Raw genomic sequence first — 9,342 nt, 5'->3', positions numbered from 1 at the left:
GCGATGGGTCTTTCATAACTATCTTCGTCCGGTTGTAAAAGAACAGCTATGATACAATGGCCTGAAGCATCTGATTCCACAATGAACCTGCGGTGTTGGTCGGGCTTGGCCAAGATAGGGGCTCTAGTGAACAGACTTTTTAATTCTTGAAAGGAGTTTTAAGTTTCATTTGTCCATCGAAAGGTGACTCCTTTTTTTTAGGAGATGAGTGATTGGTTGTGTAAGAGTAGAGAAGTGAGGAATAAATCATCTGTAGAAATTTGCTAAGCCAAGAAAACCGCTGTATTTCCTTGACTGACTTGGGTGATGGCCAGGCGAGAATAGCTGACACTTTCGATGGATCCATGGAGATACCCTGAGCAGAAAGCATATACCCTAGATATGCAACTCGATCTTTATGAAACTCGCATTTCTCTAGTTTGCAATAGAGATGATTCTTCTGTAGTCTGTGTAAGACTTCCTTTACATGGATGACATGATCCGAAAGGGTGGAGGAAAATGCCAAAATGTCATCTAAATATATAATGTCATAATGCAGCGCAATATCTGCAAAGATGTGGTCCATAAACCTTTGGAATATAGCCAGTGCATTGGCTAGTCCGAAGGGCATTACACTGTACTGGAAGTGACCGAATAGAGTCCGGAAACCGGTCTTCCATTCACCCCCCCCCCCCTCTCTAATGCGGATGAGATGATACGCACCACGTAGGTCCAGTTTTGTGTAGATCTTTGCTCCTCTAAGTGCCTCCAAGATATCCGGAAAAAGCGGCATGGGGTACTTGTCCGGGACAGTGATCTTATTTAATCCTCTGAAGTCAATGCAAGGACGTAACTCGGAAGTGTTCTTCTTTGGAATAAAGAAGAGCGAAGCCGCTGCAGGGGAGGTTTCGGTTATTAAGCCATTTTAAAGATTTGTCTTCAGGTATTCTTTCAGTGCTTCTTTTTCCTTAGCGGATAACATGTACATCCGTACAAAGAAAGAGGACTATTCGCTATTAAATCAATCCTACAGTCATCCCTACGATGAGGCGGTAATTCGGTATATTCTGTCTTAGCAAAGACATTGTGGAATTCTTGATATACTAGTGGAAGAGTGTTCACTTCGTTAAGCATCCTGTTTGTGGAACATCGTGAATCTTGAGAAAGATTGTTCCTAAGTGTAGGGACTGCCAACTCATGGCAGTTGTGAACACAATGTTCTGACCCTAAAAAGAGAGTTCCGGCTGTCCAGTTAATATAAGGGTTATGTAATCTTAACCATGGTAACCCTACAATTACAGGATAATGTGCCGTCTTGATCAAATCTAATTCCAGGATCTCTCGATGTGCTGCTATTGTCATAGTGAGAGATCGGTTCCAAAGTTAAACGTTTTCACAGTCACCAAAGCAGAACTCAGATCAACAACAAAAACAACACTAACCTGGTCCTGTAGGATTTCTTAATGTAGAATAGAAGACTCGCCTATCCTCCTCTCCCCGAGCCTGAGAAACCTGGCTCAAAGAGAAGAAGGCAGGGAAACCCTTGTGGGGAATAAAACCCTGGCGAGCTGGGAAGTCGGGATCCGCGGGTGGTACGCTTCTGTTCCTGAGGAGTGACTGCTGGAGTGGACTTCTCGCTATCACGAACTATCCTAAAGAAGGAGAACAGACTGAATATACGGGCTGAAAAGATAGCGAGAGCAGTTTCCTAAAGGCCGATATACCTTTAATTCTGAAGGTCTGCAGCCGTGATGGAAGTTGAACGGCACGGTGTTGGTAGTCCGTAGCGTTCGCACTGTGTGTTGGATAAAGTGATTCCCAGACTATGCAGGAGAGGCTAAAGGAGGATGGAACAGTTAGTAAGCTAATGAATGAAGGAGTGCTTGATACGGGAGAGCAGAAGAACTATACGTACTGAACTGCGTTGGGCTAGTGCTTCCTGTGGATAAGTGTAGAATGATGGCGCTGCGGATGTATGAGGAAAAAGAGTATTGTCACTGTAGAAAAGGGGAGAGGTAAGAAAGAGGGTTGATAAGAAAGCGTTTCCTAAAGTAAAAAGGAGCAAGTCTAAATTCGTGGACTTCCTATGCGTGGCCTCTGAGAGCAGTAGCAACGTGCTGCTTTGAAGACGCCGCTGAAGGAAATCCCATCTCCGAGGCTGGGGGCGGAGTCACCTGGCCATTCCTGACTCGGAAGCCTGGAAAGCTGCCCTTCCTTGCGACCTCCATGTTGGAGGTAGTAGAAGCAATGCGAGTAAGGCGTCTCCACTTGTGCCATAGGGACCACATCCTTCGAGCCCTACCGGCAGAGGATGTGACAAAGGGCTTAATGCGACCTTGCAGGCTTGAACAGAGTTGTTGCTAGATAATAGACATTTTAGAAAAGCCATATTGCAGAATAGGGCTGCTATTGATTATTTGTTTTTGAAACACAATTTGGGGTGTGATGCCGTAGAAGGGATCTGCTGTTTTAAATTTGGAAGACCAGTCCCGTTCCATTGAAAAACATATTAAAGGATCTTGGGGGGGCGTGGCTAACTGGCCATGGAGTAGGACGTGCTCTGGGCTGAGATCCTGAGGATCCGACATTCATCCGACTAATTACGCCTGAAAACTGACAAAAGTGCCCAGAAATTGGGAAAAAAACAGGCGTCGGAATAGATGGACTACAGAAATCCTGAAGCGTGAGTCACTTGCATCAGCGGATTGGAAGTTACATGAACATTGGTGGGAACAGCCATTTGAATTCGTTGTCGCCAAGATGGCGGAGAACAAAGGAAGGGTTCACGCAGCCTGGAGAGACACGAAACCTTCAATTGCACAGAGCGGGATGCAGACGGCTGTCGAGGATTAAACAGTCCCTCCTGCGTGGAACCGTGCTGACAGATCAGCGCTTTCAGGTCCGGACAACTGTAGCGATCGGAAATTGCTACATAGTTAACAACAAAAGCTCCGGAAGCCGAGACGGCTCGCGACCGGCTCCTCGAGCAGCTGGATTCCGCTGCACCGAAGAAGTGAGAAGACGCCAGCCGCCAGTGAACAACACACAGATTATTCTTAAAATGCCGAGAAGTGCCTGAGACGTGATACATGTATCACGAGTTGACGTACAAATGAACTGTGGGCGCGGTATGCAGCCGCGGCTCCCTGCCGCTTGCGCAGGCTGCGGGCTTGAAAGTTTGTAGCTACAGGATCGGGCAGCGGCTGAGACATCTACTGTGTGCTGCGGGAGCCTGTGGGCGGTGAAGCCCTGAACACGGTCGATGCCAGCTGACCGCACGGGCATGATAAATACATATAGGGCAAGGAACCATATTAAATAAACTGAATGTGCAACTGAAGGCCCCACGCTCGGAGGCGCACACCAGGCGTGTGTGCAGGCATCAGGGCCCTGCAACACGTCGGGCTGCTTTTTACAGCGTAAATGCATAGTGATCCGCAGCGTGGGTAGGAGGCGTTCCCTGCCAAGGATCCCAGGATAAACTTATACCCCGAGGCACGAACAGTACAGAATCAAGGAGGGCATCATCCTTCACGAAAAACTTTGGCCCGCATGTCATGTGGGTTCAGGTACACTGAACAGAGGAGCCTAGGTCGCTGTCACGGCATACGTGGGAGGCCGCAACCCATTAGACTGGCATTTAATATAGGCGCATTCACACACCAGATAGCCGATACAAATCCTACCAACTGGCAAAACCTTGGAGGTTGATGATAACATTGGCTGGCACTGCACACGAACGGAGGGTGACAACATGGCGGCGAAACCTGTTAAATCCAAGACCAAACAACCTACTACGGAAGTCTTTGCAAAGACGCAAAGGACCCCTAATATGGTTGCGCAGAGCAAGGATGTGGCTAGTGCGGAAGAAGCCCCGGAGGGAGATAAACAGCAGATCCTGGAGGCGATAACGGAGATGAGCACGAAATGGGGCCTAGCGATGGCAGACTTACGGATCGCCCTGGAAACTAAGATCGATGCGGTGGGGACTGAACTCACTCTGTTGAGGCAAGATGTCAGAGCGCTCGCTGACAGGACCAGTGGCTTGGAAAGTGCAGTAAAAACCAACACAGAGGTTAGCAGTGGTAATGCCAAAGAAATCCACGTGCTGAAGCAGCAAGTTGCCAACTTGGAAAATAGGGTTGAGGAAGCGGAAGGGAGGGCGAGAAGGAATAATATACGCGTGGTCGGCTTGCCGGAGGGAGAAGAAGGCCAGGACCCTACGAACTACGTTGAGAACATTATCATTCAAGAGATAGGAGCTGACAAATTATCACAGGGGTTCACGGTGGAACGGGCGCATCGCGCATTGATGAGGAAACCACGACCTGGGGCCCCACCGAGACCGATCATTGCAAGGATCTTGAATTATAAGGACAGGGAAAAGATCCTGGAATTTTTTCGTAAAGGCGGAACAATCGAAAGGGCATCTACTAACGTCACGGCATACCCGGATTATACGATGCTGGTACAGAGGCAGAGATATAACTATGTGGCCGTCAAGAGGAGGCTACGCGATGCAGGCATCAGGTACATGCTCCTGTACCCGACGAAACTCAAAGTGCTGCACAAGAACAAGGCGCTCTTCTTTGAAACTCCGGAGGATGTGGTGACATGGTTGGATTTGCAGGGTTGCCCTGAGAAAGATGCGGACTGTGACCGGCGAGGCGGTGATTCCTGAAGGACATGAGCCATTTACACAGGGGGGTAAGTGGGTGGGTGATCTGATTTGCATTGGGAAATGAGACTGGTTACACATTGATGAACATGCGGGCCTTGGCTCGCAATGGACTAAACTATAGTGTAAATGTATTTGGGGTTGTCTAAGCACTAACACAAGGGAAACGTTCGGTGGAACAGGAGTAACGGAACTGGAGCAATCCTCCCCCAAACAGTGTTAGTTAAGTGGCCGCTAGGGCCGCTTTACCCTACTGGGCCCTGGACGTAGGTGTGGGTTAGTCGGGGCTAGATGTGGGAGTGCCTGAGATCCAGGAATGGAGCTGGGCAAAAGTTGAGGGGGGTGTTGTTGGGAGTTGGGGAGGGATGAGTGGCGGGAGGGGAGGGAGGAGGGGAGTCTAGCGTGTACATAGTTTTGGGGAGTGGGGAGTTTGGTGTGTTTTTTGTTAAAGGGAGTTGGGATTTCGAAACGAGCCTCTGTAGAGGAGTGGAGACCTCAGAGGTGGACGACGCCTGTGGGAGGCGGAATGACACTTGGAGAAGCCATGGGGAACCTTAGAATAATAACATGGAATGTGAAGGGGCTAAACAGTTACTTGAAAAGAAATAAGGTTATGCTCTACCTCCGTAGACAAAAAGTAGACATTGCATTGCTACAGGAGACTCACCTGACACGTGAGAAAGCTGATACGATTGCTAGGAAGTGGAAGGGGGTGGTGGTGAGCTCATCCTATTCTGCCTATGCTAGGGGTGTGCTTATTTGGGTGGCGCCGCATGTCCCATTCCAACGGTTACAAGAGGTGGTGGAAGCAGACGGGAGGATGGTCATTCTGAGGGGGCTGGTGGAGAATAGGGAAATAAGCATAGTGAATATATATGCCCCGAACCAGAACACAGCGGCATACATCAGGACGCTGTGTACTAACGTGAGCAAATGCGTGGGGAGTGCTGTGATTTGGGGGGGGATCTCAACTGCGTACTTGACCCAAGGGTAGATAGGTCGGATGGGAAGATGGATAGACCTGCTCCTGCGGCCAAAGCACTCCAGACATTGTTGAATGATTTTGGGCTAGTGGACGCATGGAGAGCGTGCCACCCCCTAGAGAGGCAATATTCTCATTACTCTGCCCCGCAGCAGCTGCACACAAGACTAAATTATTTCTTCACCACGTCTGAAGTGTCTGCAGAGTTGGTACAAATAGAATATAAAGCAAGGCTTCTTTCGGACCACTCGCCCCTGATTCTCACTTGGCGATATAGCCCTCTGAGAGCGAGGATCCCGACATGGCGCCTGCGAGCGGAGGCATTGAAGGACCCCCCTCTTCAGAGAAGACATGAGGGCGGAGATTGTGAATTTTTTTGAGGAGAATACGAGTAGCGTAGACTCCGCGGGTACATTGTGGGAGGCCTTCAAAGTTGTGATGAGGGGGGTTGCTATTGCAAAATCCAAAGGGCTACAAGGTGGCATTTTGGCTGATTTCCAGGCGACAGAAGAGAGACTAGAGGAGGCTTTAAGGGGTGAAGACGACACTAAAGAGAAATTAGAGTTGATACTTCTGCTGCAGCAGAAATGTGCGGAGCACTGGGACAGATTGTGTAACTTGAATTATAGGAAATATGTAGAGAGGCAACACGCAGGGGGGGATAAACCAGGTCGACTCTTAGCATGGTTATATAAGAGTGAAAATCCCAGAGTTACGATTAGGACCATTACAAGGGAGGACGGAAGTGTAGCGGATACCCAAGAGGGAGTCAACCAAGAATTTGTAGACTATTATAAGACATATGCAGACCATGGGGGTAACTGCCGAGACACGATAATGAAAACATTGGAGGATATTGGGTTGCCTAAGATAAGCGAGGAGGAGAGAGAAGAGCTAGACGCACCGATCACTTTGGGAGAACTGGGGGAGGTAGTGAGACAGTTACCCACTAGCAAGATGCCAGGGACGGATAGACTCCCGAGCGAATTTTATAAAGTATATGCGGAAGAGATTCTCCCCCCCTGTTGGAAATGTTGAACGAAGCATTTGAGACAGGAAGTCTGCCAGAGTCATTGAGAGAGGTGACCATAATACCGCTACCCAAACCCAATAAGCCTGGGCACAGCTGTAGCTCATACCGCCCCTTGTCGATGCTTAACCAAGACAGCAAAATATTGACGGCTGTGTTGGCAAATAGATTGAAGAGGGTAATTGGTAGATTAATACACCCTGATCAGACGGGATATGTCCCAAATAGGAACATCTCGAATAATCACAGGCGACTCCAGCGAATTATTGAAGATAGTAACGAACACACCGGGGAAATGGCGATAGTGTCCTTAGATGCAATAAAGGCCTTTGATTCAGTTAAGTGGCCATGGTTGATGGCGACCCTATAAGGGTATGGGTTGGGGCCGGGATATGCACGATGGGTGCAGATATTGTATCGGGAACCGCTGGCCAGGGTTAAGACGGGGTCGGTGATATCGGAAAGGTGGCAGCTCGGCCGGGGTACCAGACAGGGTGGTCCGTGGTCTCCTATGCTCTATATACTGGCCCTGGAACCTCTAGCGATTTACCTAAGACAACAGTATGATACAATAGGCACTGAGGTGAAAGGGGAAAAACACTTGATTTCTTTATATGCAGATGACTTGTTGCTGTACTTGAGGCACCCGGAATAAAATCTTCAATATATCTTGGAGGTATTGGATAGATATGTGGGTCTTTCTGGAATAGCGGTGAACCCCCAGAAGTCAAGCATGTTCCCGCTGGGCAGGTATAAGGGAATTTCCGGTGGAGAGGTTACCTGTACTACCGGTGCCATGGGCGGTTGATACGTTCCGATACTTAGGGATAAACATTTATCACACAGTGGAAGAAGAGCACAGGCATAACACTGAGGTGGCTTTGGACAAAATTGAAAATTGCATGCGGTTTTGGGTGAGGTTGCCCTTAGCTATGATGGGGGGGGGGAGCGATGCTCAAGATGGTGGTCCTGCCTAGGCTCCTGCACTATTTTGCGAATATCCCATATCTGATCCCTAAGAAGTTCTTCATCAAACTGAGCAGTATGTGTAGGGATTTCTTGTGGCATGGCACACGGAGCAGAGTGGCATTATGGAAGTTACAGAACTTCCATGAAAAAGGGGGGATAAAATTGCCCAACTACGAGGTGTATTACGTGGCAAGCCAACTGCAGTATGTTGCTAAATGGCTTTCTAATGACGTAACCTCGTAATCCAGGTTGTTTGGGCAGGACTGCACACCCTTCTACTTGAAAGAAATGATGTGGGTACCCAGAGCAGAACTGAAAGGGCGTCCCAGGATGATGCTGCTGGGGTGGAAGATGTGGCGTAGAGCGTGCACGATGTTGGAAAATACAACCTCATGCTCTCTGCAGATACCATTGGTTACATTGACGGGGGCGGATGCACAGTTAAGGAAGATAATCGGGAATCACTGGGAGCCGGTGGGGCTTGCAACCATGGGAGATATTTGGCAGGAGGGCTCAATTGTTGCCTTTGAGGAGTTGCGGGATGTAGCTGGGTTGCACTCGGGTCAGTATATTGCATATTATGGAATGGTGAAAAGAGTTAAAGAAATGTAGCCTGAAACCGTGCTAGAGTGAGAGCCAGATGTCATATTAGACACGATCTACCACATAGCGGAAGGGGAGTACGAGATATCTAGAATATATGAGATGCTGATGCACAGAGTGGGGAAAAAGGTCACCCAACTGAGACTGGATTGGGAAACAGAAGTGGGGACCCCGATGGAAGACGGGATGTGGGAACGGGTACAAGGGTATCATAAGAAGGTGTCTAGAAATTCTAGGTTGAAACAGATACAACTGTATATCACACATAGAGCATATATGACACCCCAAAGAATATCGAGGTTCGCGAATGCAGGTCGGCAGGCATGCCCCAAGTGTGACGAGGAGAATGCGGGCATGGTACACATGTTCTGGGCGTGCCCGGTCATTGCACGCTTTTGGAGTGAGGTGGAACGTAAATTGGCCGAGAAGGAGGTCAAGATTGTAGTGGACACGGTGTGGGCCTGTTGGTTAGGGGTGTTCCCAAGACCTAAGAAGCTAGAACATGTGAGCAAACTGAAAGACAAAAAAGAGAATAGCCATGGGATGGAAGACATGTCATAGACCACGGGTGGAGGTGTGGTGGAAGGACTTGCAGAAATGGGCAGAGGCGGAAACTATGGTATGGCAGGAGGCAAGCAGTGTTGGGGGATCGGAGGGAACAGAGTCCCTGATGGCCTGGAAATCACTAATAGCGGAACTGTTTGGGTCAATTCTGGACCCAGGTGAATCCACAGAGTAGGAGCGTCTGCCACAGGATGCAGATATGGAATGTGAAGATGGTTAGGCTCGGACTGGGGGGGTGAGGGGAGCAGGGTATTAATGTGAAATGTACAACGGTTCTGATGTCCCATGCTCTGCCTGTTTGGTTTGTATTGTTTTGTTGGATTTAATAAAAACTTAAAAAGGATTAAAGGATCTTGTTGCCCGGGTCACCCAAGATCAGGATGGGGGATTGGTGGGATCAGCTGTTTGCATGGATTCCTGAGGCATTTTGGTCTGTTTTACTTTGGATTTTTGGTGCATTTGGTATATTGAATTGTTGTTGTTGCGTTTCCTGTATTCCGAATTTGTGGCGAATGTGTCGGAGGTTTTGGGAGCCAT

The sequence above is a fragment of the Ambystoma mexicanum genome, chromosome 4q (assembly GCF_040938575.1).
Source record: "Ambystoma mexicanum isolate Mex_15411 chromosome 4q, UKY_AmexF1_1, whole genome shotgun sequence".
NCBI lineage: Eukaryota > Metazoa > Chordata > Amphibia > Caudata > Ambystomatidae > Ambystoma > Ambystoma mexicanum.
Note: the sequence above shows the minus strand (reverse complement) of the source record.